The 17,019-nt window shown below is 36.9% G+C and overlaps 2 long non-coding RNA genes across 2 annotated transcripts; one reads left to right on the top strand and one right to left on the bottom strand.

The window, feature by feature from the left end:
- Nucleotides 1-469: 469 nt before the first annotated feature.
- Nucleotides 470-1,412, bottom strand: LOC105220628 (uncharacterized). Its single transcript, XR_003753320.2, has 3 exons — nucleotides 1,189-1,412; nucleotides 907-1,117; nucleotides 470-834 (listed from the first exon to the last, which is right to left on the bottom strand). It is a non-coding gene; the product is annotated as an uncharacterized LOC105220628 (long non-coding RNA).
- Nucleotides 1,413-14,529: 13,117 nt separating this feature from the next.
- LOC128922749 (uncharacterized) lies at nucleotides 14,530-15,379 on the top strand. Its single transcript, XR_008471927.1, has 3 exons — nucleotides 14,530-14,660; nucleotides 14,732-14,942; nucleotides 15,015-15,379. It is a non-coding gene; the product is annotated as an uncharacterized LOC128922749 (long non-coding RNA).
- Nucleotides 15,380-17,019: the final 1,640 nt, after the last annotated feature.

Here is a 17,019-nt window from a genome sequence, read left to right as displayed (position 1 = left end):
ATGCGGTCATAAAGCCGATTTGGATGTATGGCATTCAACTGTGGGGTACGACCTGTGCAACTGATATTGATATAATACAAAGGTTCCAATCGAAAATGCTTAGATCAATCACGTGCTCACCATGGTACATGCGCAATGAAAATATCCATAAAGATCTTGGTATCCCTATGGTAAAGAAAGAAGTAGAGGACAGCAGATTGAAATATTTATCTAAACTCCGTGATCACCCAAACCCATTGGCTAATGCTTTAGTACATTCCTGCGATCAAACACGCCTAAAAAGAAGGGATATGCCTGCGTACTAAAGAGCAACGTTTCACCAATACAGCTCAATCACTTGTTTGAGCTTGTCTAGCTTTTAAATAGATTTAAGATTTTATAACTTGTTGTTAGGCTTAAAAACAAGCAGATTCAATAAATAAGGAAATATTAAAAAAAAATCCACAACTGCTTGAAGCACAATACTATATGTATGCTTTCTATCGAAATAATTTTCTTTATTTTCTCTAGGAGCTTTTATACGGATATGAGTGCAGTCTATACAACCGATAACATTTGGTAAACCACATCTTGCCTCAAACATCCTTTTTGTTGCAATTTCGACAGTACTGTTTGGCCACCGAATGTATTCATGAGAAATCGATATAACCCAACTAGTCACACCCGATACTATAGTCCCAGCAGTTTAAGAAGACACTCCAAACAAATTAGCAAGCTGCCGAAAAGTGACGGTGTTACTGAAGTACCAAATATAAATATAAAATTGTTTTCTAGCTGGTACAATTTCTCCTCCACCAGTATTTGTTTTGGGCTCAATGCTATTAGTATATCCCTCTGAAAGTAAAATGTCCAAATAAATTTGTTAAGTCAATAAAAGAAAACATGCGTCCATAAATACATATGTACCTATTAAAAATTCCACGGACGAACGCCGCAATCTCATGTGCGATTTGAATTCATTTTCACCATAGCTTTCAATGACTTCGTAAAAGTTTCGGCATTTAGAGGTTTCCTCCCTTTCCGATTCCTCAGAGCTTGATGAAGATTCCGAGCTGGATGGGAATTCATCTAGTATACCAGCATTCTCAATGCTTAGCTCCTCTTCATTTTGTTAATACTGAGAAACCCGCACAATAATTAATTAGTAAAATCACAATACATTACATATGTTTAACAAAACTTTCTTACCAATTTAAAATACTCGTTGTTTGCCATTTTCGTGTTTAACATAAAATTATTCTATCTTTTCCAACTTTGAAAATTAAATTGTTTTGTTAGCGAACTGTCAAAGAGTTCAGTGCGCCCAAGTATAGACAATTCGATTTCAGTACTGCCAGTTCGTCTGAAAGTTTGTTCGATATCTGTTTAATCTACCCTTTTATTATCATAAATATTCAGGCTTTTTAAAAATCATATTCCGACTCTGAACGCCGGAATACCACAATCATTTGCAGGTAAATAAACTAGCGAATTTTAAATTTATACTGATAAGATTCAACATTGACTGCAAGGGAAGTTTCGAAAATATTTATTAACTTTATATATTTATATTTATTAATTATACATATATTTTTATTTAAAACAGCTGGAAATGCGGAAGCGGAGATAAGGAAAGCTTTTCAGGTGGTAAAAAAGATACTCTTCCGGCACGTTTCTTTGGTCACTTATAATTAAGCTTAAGTTTAATATTCTTATGTAAACTAAAAATAGGGTTAAGTTTTTAATAGTAAATTAAGTTTCTATAAGAAAACAAAAAAATCTATAGTACAAATTAATTTCAGTATGCATATAATTTAACTTTAATATACTTATGTAAATTAAAAGAATTATAATAAAGAATACAATAACAATAAAAGCATTATTTTGTTTAAAAAAAGGGTAGCTATTGGTACTTCAAAATGTCGTCCATTTAGACCACAATAATAGTTAGTATACTATGCCTTGTGTAAGTATAATATATGTTTGTATAAAGGAAGTAGTTTAGTGGGTGATCCTGTGTTATGCAGCGTCAGACCAAATGTGGTCATGTCCAATGACATATCAATGTTAATGTAACTATTGTACATAATATGGTCCTACTTTTTGCAGGGAAATCACTACACTGTAAGAAGGAGACAACAAATTTCACAAAAATAATCAAATTTTTCCAGCTGTTTACCCACACAATTACGTGTTTGCAATTTCCAATTGAATAGGAGAAACCTAAAGTTAGAACGAAAGAAAATAGCGCCAATCTAAGCTTATTAAAATAATAACTGTCAACGAGAGAAGCCAGTAGAACTATTATCCAGTAATTGAAACAAACTTGTGGTGCGATAAAGTGTCTTCTTAATCATGCGCAATAGAGTTACACCATTGCCTTTGGTAGCCTTATGTTTTATTTAATAAGACTTTTGAGACACTTAAGCAAGAAAGGCACTTAAATAATTCCGTTGAAAACTACTTGAAAACTAACATTCTTCTTCTTCATGACTGGCGTAGACACCGCTTACGCGGTTATAGCCGAGTCCAAAACAGCGCGCCACGTATTCCTCCTTCTGGCAGTTTGGCGCCAATTGGTTATACCAAGCGAAGCCAGGTCCCTCTCCACCTGGTCCTTCCATCGGAGTGGAGGTCTCCCTCTTCCTCGGCTTCTACCAGCTGGTACTGCATCGAATACTTTCAGAGCTGGAGCCCTTTCATCCATTCGAACAACATGACCTAGCCAGCGTCGCCACTGTTTTTTTTTATTCGCTGGACTATGTCTATGTCGTCGAATAACACATACAGCTCATCGTTCCATCGTCTGCGGTATTCGCCGTTGCCAATGTTTAAGGGACCATAAATCTTCCGCAAAACCTTTCTCTCGAAAACTCCTAGTGCCGTCTCATCGGATGTTGACATCGTCCACGCTTCTGCACCGTAAAGTAGGACGGGAATGATGAGAGACTTGTAGAGTTTGGTTTTTGTTCGTCGAGAGAGGACTTTACTTTTGCCTACTTAGTCCATAGTAGCACCTGTTGGCAAGAGTGATTCTGCGTTGGATTTCCAGGCTGACATTGTTATTGCTGTTAATGCTGGTTCCCAGGTAGACAAAAGTATCTACAATGTCTTAACTATCTACAATGTGACGCGAATGCGCTGACTGTTTGTTTGATGACAGGGGATATTTCGTCTTGTCCTCGTTCACCACCAGACCCATACGCTTCGCTTCCTTATCCAGTCTGGAAAAAGCAGAACTAACGGCGCGGGTGTTGTTTCCAATGATATCGATATCATCGGCGTACGCCAGTAGCTGTACACTCTTATAGAAGATTGTACCTTCTCTATTTAGCTCTGCAGCTCGTATTATTTTCTCCAGCATCAGGTTAAAGAAATCACACGAGAGTGAGTCACCTTGTCTGAAACCTCGTCTGGTATCGAACGGCTCGGAGAGGTCCTTCCCGATCCTGACGGAGCTTATGGTGTTGCTCAACGTCAGCTTACACAGCCGTATTAGTTTTGCGGGGATACCAAATTCATACATCGCGGCATAAAGGCAGCTCCTTTTCGTGCTGTCGAAAGCAGCTTTAAAGTCGACAAAGAGATGATGTGTGTCGCTCCTATCTTCACGGGTCTTCTCCAAAATTTGGCGCATGGTGAATATCTGGTCTGTTGTTGATTTTCCAGGTCTAAAGCCACACTGATAAGGTCCAATCAGTTTGTTGACGATGGGCTTTAGTCTTTCACACTATACGCTCGACAGAACCTTATACGCAATTGCAATAATGGCGCAAATTGTGGGGTCTCCCTTTTCGTGTATTGGGCAGAGTACACTGAGATTCCAATCGTCAGGCATACTTTCTTCCGACCATATTCTGCAAAGAAGCTGATGCATGCACCTTATCAGCTCTTCGCCGGCGTATTTGAATAGCTCGGCCGGTAATCCATCGGCCCTCGCCGCCTTATTGTTCTTCAAGCGGGTAATTGCTATTCGAATTTCTTCACGGTCGGGCAATGGAACATCTGATCCATCTCCTGTTGTTGTACTTTCACTGCCATTCAGCAGGCTGGAGGAGTGTTGGAAGAAGAAGAATTGGAAAAACCGCTGAGCTATCATTAAGCGCACCAACAAGATACTCTAAAATCAACATATACGTAGACAGTTACACGGAAATCAAGGCAATATCCTCCTTCAGCATATCGGTCAATATTGTGTGGTTGGACAGCAGTGGATGATGTCGCCAGAAATTGGCGACTTCAATTCTACTGGGTGCCAGGCCACATGGGTATAGAGGTTAACGAGAGAGTGGGCGAGATTGCCAAACGAGGCGTAAAACTGTCATCTGAAAGCATGATCAACGTAGATAAAACTATACTCTGTCTATATGATAATCTAGGCAGAAACTTGGTAAAAAAGTTCAAAGCGCGATGAAAGTATATACAACGATGCAAAACCTCAAAAGTTATGTGTACTGGTCACTGTCTTGTGGCGACGCACGCCTACAAGATGGGGCTGATAGATCGCGAAGACTGCAGGAAATGTCAAATGAAAAGGCACCAGAGAAAGAATGGAGCACCTCCTCTGTGAATGTCCAACATTATCAAGACAACGGCTTCAGCATTTGGGGACTACACATTCAGTTAATCTGCAAGATATTCCGTTGGTGAAGCCACAAAGCTTATTAAAATTAGCAACAAGCGCAGGTATCCTAGAGGATGATAACTCCTCATTAACAATGTGACGGCACTCCATTGCAAAGGACCAGACCTGGTTTATGTGTGGCTTTATAGCCTACCTGAGTAACCTACCTAACCTTAATATCATGTTCCGCCAGAAAATTTGAAGTGACTAGATTACATTCAAACGCTTCACAAAACTATCCCGTTCTCACTGCCGTTGGAGATTTACAAATCAGCTGTTTTTGACTCATATACGTAAGAGTGTTTCTGTACTGTTAGCCAGTGAAACTATGAAAACACAAATTAAGAGTTATTATTAAAGATATATTTTTTTTTTGTTGGGGCTTTAGTTTTAAATATCTTCCCAAGTAATTTATTCAATATTATATTAGTAAATATCGAAAATATAATACGGTTGGTACTCTTCTTCTTCTGAAAGCCAGCAGCAGCTCCCACCTACTAAATGTAAACAACCACTCTTCGCAGCTGTTGATCGAAGCTGTGACAGTTTGTAGTGAAAAGCAGCACTGATTAAACAAATGTGACCAACAGATGGCGCAAAACCTCGGTGATTAGCGTCTGTGGGAACATAATATTACATCTGTTCAGATTTATCTATAAAGTTCACTTTCTTTTAAATTGTATATTCACGAAATGACAATTGGGCCGAAAAACATTAATTATGCATCCCAATACCTTTACATCTGTTCAGATTTATCTGTAAGTTCACTTTCTTTTAAATTGAAAACTAGAGACCGACCGATTAATCGGCCTTGGTATCGGCATCGGCCACAAAATGAAGCATCGGTATCGGCATCGGCCATATTTGGCCGATTCTTTCTACTTCTTTCGGATTATACTAAAAAACATTTTTTTCTTTTTTGATTTCTTTACCCTTTTAACCCTTTCGCCCCTACTGGGACAATATGTCCCAGCAAACTTCAAACATGTGTATAATTTTTAATTTTGATCCAATTACGCATTGAAATGTTTCACTTTACTGATATATTTTAATGTTGTAATAAGCCCGATAATGCAGCTAAGGATTATTATATATCGGAAGTTGTATCATGCATAAAAAAAAACATTCCCAGCAGCGCGAAGTGAAAGTAGTGCGCAATCCATAGACGAGTGTATGGCAAAATTCAAGGGTCTTTGAAGCCAATAAAGAGAGGGATAAAATTATGGCTGCGCTGTGAAGCCAAAACAGGCTACACTTATGACTTAAATGTATATACTGGAAAAGACACATCCTCTAATTTGAATGGAACTCTGGGAGAACGGATTGTAAAAAACTTGACAGCAGGCATTCGTGAGCAAAAGGTTTAGCGTTTGATAGGTTTTTCACCTCAATGAATTTGCTAAAGACCATACCATTCCCTGCGATTGGTACATATATACGAACGCGTAAAGAGACTCCTGTATTTAGTGGACGTCTACAACGATCAGAAAGTCAATTCCGAATAAATTGCTATGGTATAATGGCTGCTCGATGGATGAATTCGAAAGAAGTCCTGCTTGCTTCTAACTGTCATATGCCTACTATAACTAAAGTTAAACGAAAACAAAAAGATGGTTCTAAATTAGAAGTTGATTGTCCACTAGCTATTGCAGACTACAATCGTATAATGGGGGGCGTAGACTTAGCAGATCAGAAGGCTGCAATATACGACATGAATCGTAAGTCGCAAAAATGTTGGAAAAAGGTATTTTACAAGATTTTTAAGGCAGCTGTGGTTAACGCTTGAATTATATTTACACAACGTCAACGCCGTAAAATTTCGCTCATTCAATTTATTGTGCCATTAGCCGAGTCAATGATAGCTGAAGGAATAAAGCACAAAAAGCTCACAACACGTCAATGTGGGGGAAGACCAGCAAAGCTATCACGAACTGAACGTCTAAATATTGGCGATCATCTTCCTATTGAACAGCCTTCTTGTCGCCGATGCGTTCATTGCACTTCACAAAATAAGGAAACCAGAGCCTGTTCTGGATGCAACAACGCTTTATGTTTTAAATGTTTTGCTTCTTTTCACAAGTGACTTAAATTTGTAAAAGGAAAAATTAATAAACAGTGAAATCCATTATTTTTTATTAAAAGTTGATATTTCATTTTTTGTTCCTTTTGGTATTATTGGGACTTATGCGTCCCACCTATAAACGTTATTGGGATTATATATCCCAGGACAACCGTAAGGATATCCGATTTTTCAGGTATGCCAAACATCTTATATTTTAGTCATACTACAGTATTTGCTGTCGTAATGATGAAAACCCCGCCTGATTTCAAAAAAAACTCAGGGGTGAAAGGGTTAAGGGGTAACCCAGTGTAACCCATGAAAAATTGGCGATTTTAGTGAATTTTTTTAAAGAAAGTACTCGGTCAAATGTTTCGAAGTTTTTTGGACATAATAAGGTGTACTTTCAACTATATTTTAAGATTTTTATTTTACAAAAATTTTGAAAAATAAAGGAGTTATGGGCAGGGCCGTCTTAAACCAAGCTGGGGCCCTTGGGCACACAATAATTCGGGGCTCTTTTTTAAAGGAAAAAAAAACAACTTATACTAAAATTTGTTTTATATTTAATAAAGGTAATAAAATACAGTATGATATAAAAGTCATTAATGATGATGCGTGTAGGTGTGTGTGTGATTACGATATTAAGATAACGGTTTCTTTCGGGATTTCTCTTGAGCAAAATCCTCTATTATATCTTTAAAGTAAATTTTTTGAAGGATATCACTTTCTATGCACATAATTGACAACTACTCAGTCGTTCTTGTAACATTGTTGTACGCAATTCATTTTTTATTCTCTTAAGCTGCGAAAATGACCGCTCTCCACTACAATTGGTAACCATAAGACAAAGGAATATCCTAGTAGCAATTTCTACGTTTGGAAAAGTTTCTTCCAATTTATCTGATTTTATTAGGTTATGTAAGTTTGAGATATTTAAATCCGCTGATTGTTTTGCTGTGTTTTTTAAATATTGGCTTAAATGAAAACAATCTGTGAGCTCATCTGCATTAATGTCTTCATGATAAAATTCTGAAAATTCTTTGCATTTCTTGATCAACTCGCCAGATTCTCTTGTTGTTAATTGACAAAGAAAACTAAATCGACTATAAATTTCTTGGTATGCTGCCGAACGTTTTTTTAAATGTGTATTTAATGTGTCAATTATGGGAATGAAAGTATCTACACGAAACTTATCCTTGCCTCTCAACTGTACAGTCTCTGATGATCCTTCAAAAAAAGTGATGCTTGTGCTGCGACTTCTCTTTCTTTCAAATGTATCTTTGTAGTCAGCAAATGGATTTTTTTCTATAGCAGCCGTTTCGTACTGATCAAAATTATTGCGTGCCGTATTGACGTATCTGATCAGAGATTCATAAAGTTTCGTTACAACGTCCATGGTCAGGGTGCTATTCTCTAAACTTAGGCTTGTTTTATTCATAATTCCCAAAAGATTATTCCATATTTCCGTTAGAAGAGCAGTTTCAAATTTTCCCTTTTTTTCTAGGCTTTGGGCTTCCTTTCTAGTGTCTCCTGGTTGATTGGCGTCACTGGCGATTGAAGACAATGCTTCAGAAATATTTAAATAATCATTTTGCAAAGCATTAATAGCTTTGCACGTGCAGACCATCTAGTTTCCGAAAGAGACTTTAGGACTCTATTTGCTCCTAAATGCTCTGTCAAAATTTTCCATCGCTTTGTCGAAGCTGAGAAAAAATTGAACAATTTTTGTACAAATTCAACACACTCAATTTAGCGAATGTGCCGCACATGGAACGTAAATCGCAAATTCGCAAATTTCTTTTATTCTTGACTGAACACCAGAGTACTTTCCAGACATATTTGATGCATTGTCATAGCTCTGCCCGCGACAATCTTTTATAGGAATATCAAGGCTTTCAAAAAAGTTTAAAATGGTATCTGCTATATATTGCGCATATATCCTCCTAAGCACATTCTTCCAATAGTTAATTTCTGTATTATATTGGGACTGCAACTCAGTATCAATTCGTCCAGTAGTTTTCATTCTTACAACATAATTCATCATAAATTCCCTGTGCTGTAAACTGTTCTCATGCTCTGTCAATAAGTTCCAATCTTTATATCCATTAGGAGAACTTAAATTATGTCCAGTACCAGTAGTGGTATTAAATAGACGGCAGCAATAACAGTATACAGATTTCTTTGCTGGTGAATAAAGGAGCCATTTTCTTTGTAAAGACTCACCATTCGTCAATTTACGAGTAAAAATGTTTTTAGTTAAGTATCTAGTTTTCGTTTTACCCTTTGAATCTGGAAAACTTGTAGAAGTTTCAGAGAAGTCACTATTTATATTTTGGAAAAACTCTGGTCCTTTTCGAATCCAAATATCACGGACTTCTTCCGGTAAAATGTCTTCACAGTAAGTACCAGGGTCAGGAGACGCTGGGTCTCTAAACTTGTAGTTATTAATTCACAGTGGCTTGAAGTCGATGGTTCAGCATCTAATGTATGTTTGTCATTTTCGTCGCATGTAACCTCTTTTTCCTGGAGACATTCAGAGGTACTTTTGTCGCCTTATTTGTTTCTTCAACCGTAAAAAACGAAGTGAGCTTTGGAAGTTTTTCCGTTGTTTCTTTTTGAGCTGTAACTTTTTTTCTTTTTTGTGAACCACTTAAATATGTTCTTTTCGACATAATGAAATTGTTCAAAAATGAACATGTACGTTGATACCAAGGGGCATTCAGTATGCATCAATATATTTAGTTTTATTACACTTAAGAATATTCAATATATTAGATAAGATATGAAACTGTGTAATTCTCACTATTTTAAAACCACATACAGTCCACTAATATTGAATAATTACTTTTTCTCTCGCAATATGTTGTCTTCGCCAATGCTGAGGCAGTACAAAGTAAATACATAAACAAACACTTAAATAAATAATGTTTGCATGGGTACTCACATTAAAACAAACCCAAGGTCACATAACATAGGTTCAAACAATAACCAACACATGAACATGCACACATTCACATATATTAATATAGTAAGATAGTTATTAAAATTGTATTATCATTCTGGGATTCCCCCAATTATAGACAATGTCGACATTTATGTTAGGCCTTGTTTACACGGCGCGGCTTGACTTTAGAATCGGAGTGATTGCGTGAGTGATCGCTAGATGGTGTACTTAGTAAATTAGGTAGGATGTGTTCGGAAATATACCCTCTGATGAGATTATTAATTTGTGAAAAAAGTGTAATATGCCCGACAAAAATGTGTGAGAGAAATTGTCGGTCCTTCGGGGCCCCCTGTGACCTGGGGGCCTTGGGCACGGGCCCCGTGTGCCCTTATGGTGAAGACGGTAATGGTTATGGGTTGTCTTGGGTGGTGCCAAAAAAAATCCCCAACTGCTGACATGATTCCGGCCGAATGAGTAACTGAAACACAAAAATTTAAAAAGGTTGTTAAAGTTGAATATATTCCCTGTACAATGACCTACGATTATTGAAAGATAACAAACATTAACAAAATGGCGTAGTTCTGAAAATAATTTCGATTTTTAGGTAAACAACGGTCGTTTTTTAAATGCCAAATTGACAATTTTCAACAAATCAAAAAGATCGTAGGTTATATAGTAAATATAGGTAGGTTGTATAGTAAATATATTCAAGAACATTCAGATTATATTTGAAGTTGATCGGTCAATATCTCGTTGAGTTATGATATCAGTAATTTTGTGAAAAGTCGTTTCGAGAAAAACGCGTTTAAAGTTTCGACTATAGCGCTAATACATGTGAGCGGTTGCTCTTTAGAACGCTGCCATTCAAAAACTATTCAAGATACGACCTTACCTTTCACAGGATATTTTTGAAATTATAAACTTTCGAATAAGCAAAAAATAAAAAATCGATTTTTTGAAAATGTCACACCGGTATACCCCCTTAAAGGAAAAAAGCTATACAGTTGATCTCCTTTGTACACGGTTTTTTTTGCACGGTTTTTTTTACACGGTGTTTTTGAACACTTCCCAGTTACCATTTTTACACGGTTTTATTTTTTTACACGGATTTTTATTTTAATTGTATACTTTTTTGCAATAAAATCAAAATTCCATCCGTCAATACGTCACAAATCCATTGCTGTTAATAGAATTTAATAAATTCTAAATTAGGTTTAAGCTAAAAAATACAAATCTTAGATTCGAAAGCCAGTGAAAAGGTTGCAACAATTTCAATACGTAAACAAATAAATGAAGCTGTATGAAAAAGTAAGGAAAAAGAAGACACAGCGATTAATGACGGAACTTTGAAAATTGTTATTTTTTTACCATTCCCAGAATAGTTGTTGTTTGTTCCTTCTAACAGTAATATGTACATACATATAATACCAGAAAAGTCTATAACAACAACAACAACAGTGAAAATTCTCACTGTACGAATGGATAGAATTTCATGTAATATTAGATCTTTTTTACACGTTTTCTATTTTTTGCACTATTTTTTTTCTTAAATTGGTCCCAATAGTAAGTTTTATATAAAAATTTGATTTTTTTTGCACGGTTTTTTTACACGAGTAATTTACTGTCCCAATTAACCGTGCAAAAAGGAGATCAACTGTATTGCTGATTGCAGATTCGCTTTGAGAAAACGCGAATAACTTATTTGTTCTATCAAAATATATCTTATGATAATAATTTATTTAGTTTTGAATATTAATTAAATCACTAAACAACTTCATATTTACATATGACTTGAGTTGTTTACTTGTTTTGTGATGTCATTTGTCTTTGTTTTTATTTCGTTACCATACTAATTTACTAAATAATGTTGTTGATGAAAGAATCGGCATCGGCATCGGCATCGGCCAACATTTTGGTATCGGTCGGACACTATTGAAAACTCAGACGTAGAACGACTTCATGGAACTTTGAATTAACATTTAAGATTAATGGAAGCTGACAAAGAAAATAAAAATTTTACTTGTTATAATAATGCAATTCATCTTCTTCTTGACTGGCGTAGGCACCGCTTACGCAGTTATAGCCGAGTCCACAACAGCGCGCCACGCATCTTTCCTTTTGGCAGTTTGGCGCCGATTGGTTATACCAAGCGAAGCCAGGTCCCTCTCCACCTGGTCCTTCCATCGGAGTGGAGGTCTCCCTCTTCCTCGGCTTCCACCAGCGGGTACTGCATCGAAAACTTTCAGAGCTGGGGCACTTTCGTCCATTCGAACAACATGACCCAGCCAGCGTGGACGCTGTCTTTTTATTAGCTGGACTATGTCTATGTCGTCGAATAACACATACAGCTCACCATTCCATCGTCTGCGGTATTCGCTGTTGCCAATGTTTAAGGGACCATAAATCTTCCGCAAAACCTTTCTCTCGAAAACTCCTAGTGACGTCTCATCGGATGTTGACACAGGTCACGCTTCTGCACCATAAAGTAGGACGGGAATGATGAGAGTTTAATTTTTGTTCTGTATTAGCTGTACACTCTTATAAAAAATTGTACCTTCTCTGTTTAGCTCTGCGGCTCGAACTATTTTTTCCAGAATCAGGTTAAAGATGTCACACGATAGCGAGTCACCTTGTCTGAAACCTCGTTTGGTATCGAACGCCTCGGAGAGGTCCTTCCCGATCCTGACGGAACTTTTGGTGTTGCTCAACGTCAGCTTACACAGCCGTATTAGTTTGCGGGGATACCATCGGCCCCCGCCGCCTTGTTGTTTTTCAAGCGGGTAATTGCTATTCTAACTTCTTCACGGTCGGGCAATGGAACATCTGCTCCATCGTCGTCGATTGGGGAATCGGGTTCGCCATCTCCTGGTGTTGTACTTTCACTGCCATTCAGCAGGCTGCAGAAGTGTTCCCTCCACAAACTCAGTATACTCTGGTCATCAATAACTAGGTCACCTCTGGGGGTCCTACAGGAGTGTGCTCCGGTCTTGAAACCTTCAGTTACCTTCAAGTTATTTCAGTAGTTTTCGAGCATTACCCCTGTCGGCCAGCTTGTCAAGCTCTTCATACTCACGTATTTCGGCCTCTTTCTTTTTTTGTCTGCAAATTATATCACAACATGATCGATCTGGTTGCGAGTGATTCGATCCGGGGACAGCCAAGTAGCTTGATGGATTTTCTTATGCTGGAATCTGGTACTACAGACGACCATATTTCGGGCCCCGGCGAAGTCGATCAGCCTCAGACCGTTTGGCGATGTTTCGTCATGGAGGCTGAATTTTCCGACTGTTGTGCCAAAGACACCTTCTTTACCCACCCTAGCGTTGAAATCGCCAAGCACGATTTTGACATCGTGGCAGGGGCAGCGCTGGTAGGTGCGTTCTAGGCGCTCATAGAAAGTATCTTTGGTCACAACGTCCTTCTCTTCCGTTAGGGCGTGGGCGCAAATCAGCGATATGTTGAAGAACCTCGCTTTGATGCGGATTGTGGCTAGACGTTCATCCACCGTGGTGAATGCCAGGGCTCGGCGACGGAGTCTTTCTCCCAACACATATCCAACACCAAATTTGAAAAATGAATGAATTCACTGTTTCCCATGAAACTTTAAGACAGCTTCTTAACAGGCCACTGCTATCCGTTAAGAATATTGAAAGTCGGTTATGCCAATTCAATTAGGAGCGCTCTCACTACCTCTCATCCACGAATTAATTTTTTTGTACTTTTGTGGATACTTTTTGGATGGCAAAATATGTCTTCCAGTTACATCGATTATAATGAGTGTAATGTTAGTTTTCAAGTAGTTTTCAACGGAATTATTTAAGTGCCTTTCTTGCTTAAGTGTCTCAAAAGTCTTATTAAATAAAACGTAAGGCTACCAAAGGCAATGGTGTAACTCTATTGCGCATGATTAAGAAGACACTTTATCGCACCACAAGTTTGTTTCAATTACTGGATAATGGTTCTACTGGCTTCTCTCGTTGACAGTTACTATTTTAATAAGCTTAGATTGGCGATATTTTCTTTCGTTCTAATTTTAGGTTTCTCCTATTCAATTGGAAATTGCAAACACGTAATTGTGTGGGTAAACAGCTGGAAAAATTTGATTGTTTTTGTGAAATTTGTTGTCTCCTTCTTACAGTGTAGTGATTTCCCTGCAAAAAGTATTACCACATTATGTACTATAGTTACATTAACATTGATATGTCATTGGACATGACCACATTTGGTCTCACGCTGCATAACACAGGATCACCCACCAAACTACTTCCTTTATACAAACATATATTATACTTACACAAGGCATAGTATACTAACTATTATTGTGGTCTAAATGGACGACATTTTGAAGTACCAATAGCTTCCCTTTTTTTAAACAAAATAATGCTTTTATTGTTATTGTATTTTTTATTATAATTCTTTTAATTTACATAAGTATATTAAAGTTAAATTATATGCATACTGAAATTAATTTGTACTATAGATTTTGTGGTTTTCTTATAAAAACTTAATTTACTATTAAAAACTTAACCCTATTTTTAGTTTACATAAGAATATTAAACTTAAGCTTAATTATAAGTGACCAAAGAAACGTGCCGGAAGAGTATCTTTTTTACCACCTGAAAAGCTTTCCTTATCTCCGCTTCCGCATTTCCAGCTGTTTTAAATAAAAATATATATATAATTAATAAATATAAATATATAAAGTTAATAAATATTTTCGAAACTTCCCTTGCAGTCAATGTTGAATCTTATCAGTATAAATTTAAAATTCGCTAGTTTATTTACCTGCAAATGATTGTGGTATTCCGGCGTTCAGAGTCGGAATATGATTTTTAAAAAGCCTGAATATTTATGATAATAAAAGGGTAGATTAAACAGATATCGAACAAACTTTCAGACGAACTGGCAGTACTGAAATCGAATTGTCTATACTTGGGCGCACTGAACTCTTTGACAGTTCGCTAACAAAACAATTTAATTTTCAAAGTTGGAAAAGATAGAATAATTTTATGTTAAAAACGAAAATGGCAAACAACGAGTATTTTAAATTGGTAAGAAAGTTTTGTTAAACATATGTAATGTATTGTGATTTTACTAATTAATTATTGTGCGGGTTTCTCAGTATTAACAAAATGAAGAGGAGCTAAGCATTGAGAATGCTGGTATACTAGATGAATTCCCATCCAGCTCGGAATCTTCATCAAGCTCTGAGGAATCGGAAAGGGAGGAAACCTCTAAATGCCGAAACTTTTACGAAGTCATTGAAAGCTATGGTGAAAATGAATTCAAATCGCACATGAGATTGCGGCGTTCGTCCGTGGAATTTTTAATAGGTACATATGTATTTATGGACGCATGTTTTCTTTTATTGACTTAACAAATTTATTTGGACATTTTACTTTCAGAGGGATATACTAATAGCATTGAGCCCAAAACAAATACTGGTGGAGGAGAAATTGTACCAGCTAGAAAACAATTTTATATTTATATTTGGTACTTCAGTAACACCGTCACTTTTCGGCAGCTTGCTAATTTGTTTGGAGTGTCTTCTTAAACTGCTGGGACTATAGTATCGGGTGTGACTAGTTGGGTTATATCGATTTCTCATGAATACATTCGGTGGCCAAACAGTACTGTCGAAATTGCAACAAAAAGGATGTTTGAGGCAAGATGTGGTTTACCAAATGTTATCGGTTGTATAGACTGCACTCATATCCGTATAAAAGCTCCTAGAGAAAATAAAGAAAATTATTTCGATAGAAAGCATACATATAGTATTGTGCTTCAAGCAGTTGTGGATTTTTTTTTAATATTTCCTTATTTATTGAATCTGCTTGTTTTTAAGCCTAACAACAAGTTATAAAATCTTAAATCTATTTAAAAGCTAGACAAGCTCAAACAAGTGATTGAGCTGTATTGGTGAAACGTTGCTCTTTAGTACGCAGGCATATCCCTTCTTTTTAGGCGTGTTTGATCGCAGGAATGTACTAAAGCATTAGCCAATGGGTTTGGGTGATCACGGAGTTTAGATAAATATTTCAATCTGCTGTCCTCTACTTCTTTCTTTACCATAGGGATACCAAGATCTTTATGGATATTTTCATTGCGCATGTACCATGGTGAGCACGTGATTGATCTAAGCATTTTCGATTGGAACCTTTGTATTATATCAATATCAGTTGCACAGGTCGTACCCCACAGTTGAATGCCATACATCCAAATCGGCTTTATGACCGCATTGTATAAAAGCACTTTGTTGTCTAAGCTAAGTTTAGAGTTTTTATTTAAAAGCCAATTTAAATTTGCAGCTCTTATCTTCATGCACGTTATTTTACTAGATATATGTTTTCTCCACGTAAGCCTTCAATCTAGGTGAATACCAAGATAGGTAACTTCATTCGTTTGGGGTACTGAAATATTGTTCATTTATACTGCCGGGCACATTTTTGGTCTTAGGGAAAATGTAACATGCTTGTACTTTTGTTCATTTACATTTATACGCCAGTTTGCTAGCCATTCTTCGACAGAACTTAAGCGCTTCGCTAATATTCTTGATGCTATAATGGGGCATTTGTTACGACTCACTAAAGCTGTGTCATCCGCAAAAGTTGATGTCAAAATATTATTAGCAGTTGGAAGATCAGCTGTATATATGATGTATAGAGTTGGGCCTAAAACACTGCCCTGAGGTACTCCAGCCCTTATTGAACGTTCATCAGATTTAAAATCACCTACTTTTACAGCAAATTTTCTATTTTTTAAATAGGACTCCAAGGTTTTATGCAATTGAAAAGGTAAACTTTTTTTAATCTTATACAAAAGTCCTTCATGCCACACTTTATCAAACGCCTGAGCCACATCTAGAAATATAGCAGCGCAGTACTCTCTATGTTCGAATGCCTTCCTAATTTCGTTAGTTATTTTAAAGGGTGATTTTTTAAGAGCTTGATAACTTTTTAAAAAAAAAAAACGCATAAAATTTGCAAAATCTCATCGGTTCTTTATTTGAAACGTTAGATTGGTTCATGACATTTACTTTTTGAAGATAATTTCATTTAAATGTTGACCGCGGCTGCGTCTTAGGTGGTCCATTCGGAAAGTCCAATTTTGGGCAACTTTTTCGAGCATTTCGGCCGGAATAGCCCGAATTTCTTCGGAAATGTTGTCTTCCAAAGCTGGAATAGTTGCTGGCTTATTTCTGTAGACTTTAGACTTGACGTAGCCCCACAAAAAATAGTCTAAAGGCGTTAAATCGCATGATCTTGGTGGCCAACTTACGGGTCCATTTCTTGAGATGAATTGTTCTCCGAAGTTTTCCCTCAAAATGGCCATAGAATCGCGAGCTGTGTGGCATGTAGCGCCATCTTGTTGAAACCACATGTCAACCAAGTTCAGTTCTTCCATTTTTGG

The sequence above is a fragment of the Zeugodacus cucurbitae genome, chromosome 6 (assembly GCF_028554725.1).
Source record: "Zeugodacus cucurbitae isolate PBARC_wt_2022May chromosome 6, idZeuCucr1.2, whole genome shotgun sequence".
NCBI classification, from domain to species: domain Eukaryota; kingdom Metazoa; phylum Arthropoda; class Insecta; order Diptera; family Tephritidae; genus Zeugodacus; species Zeugodacus cucurbitae.
Note: the sequence above shows the minus strand (reverse complement) of the source record. Positions and strands in the feature narration are given on the sequence as shown.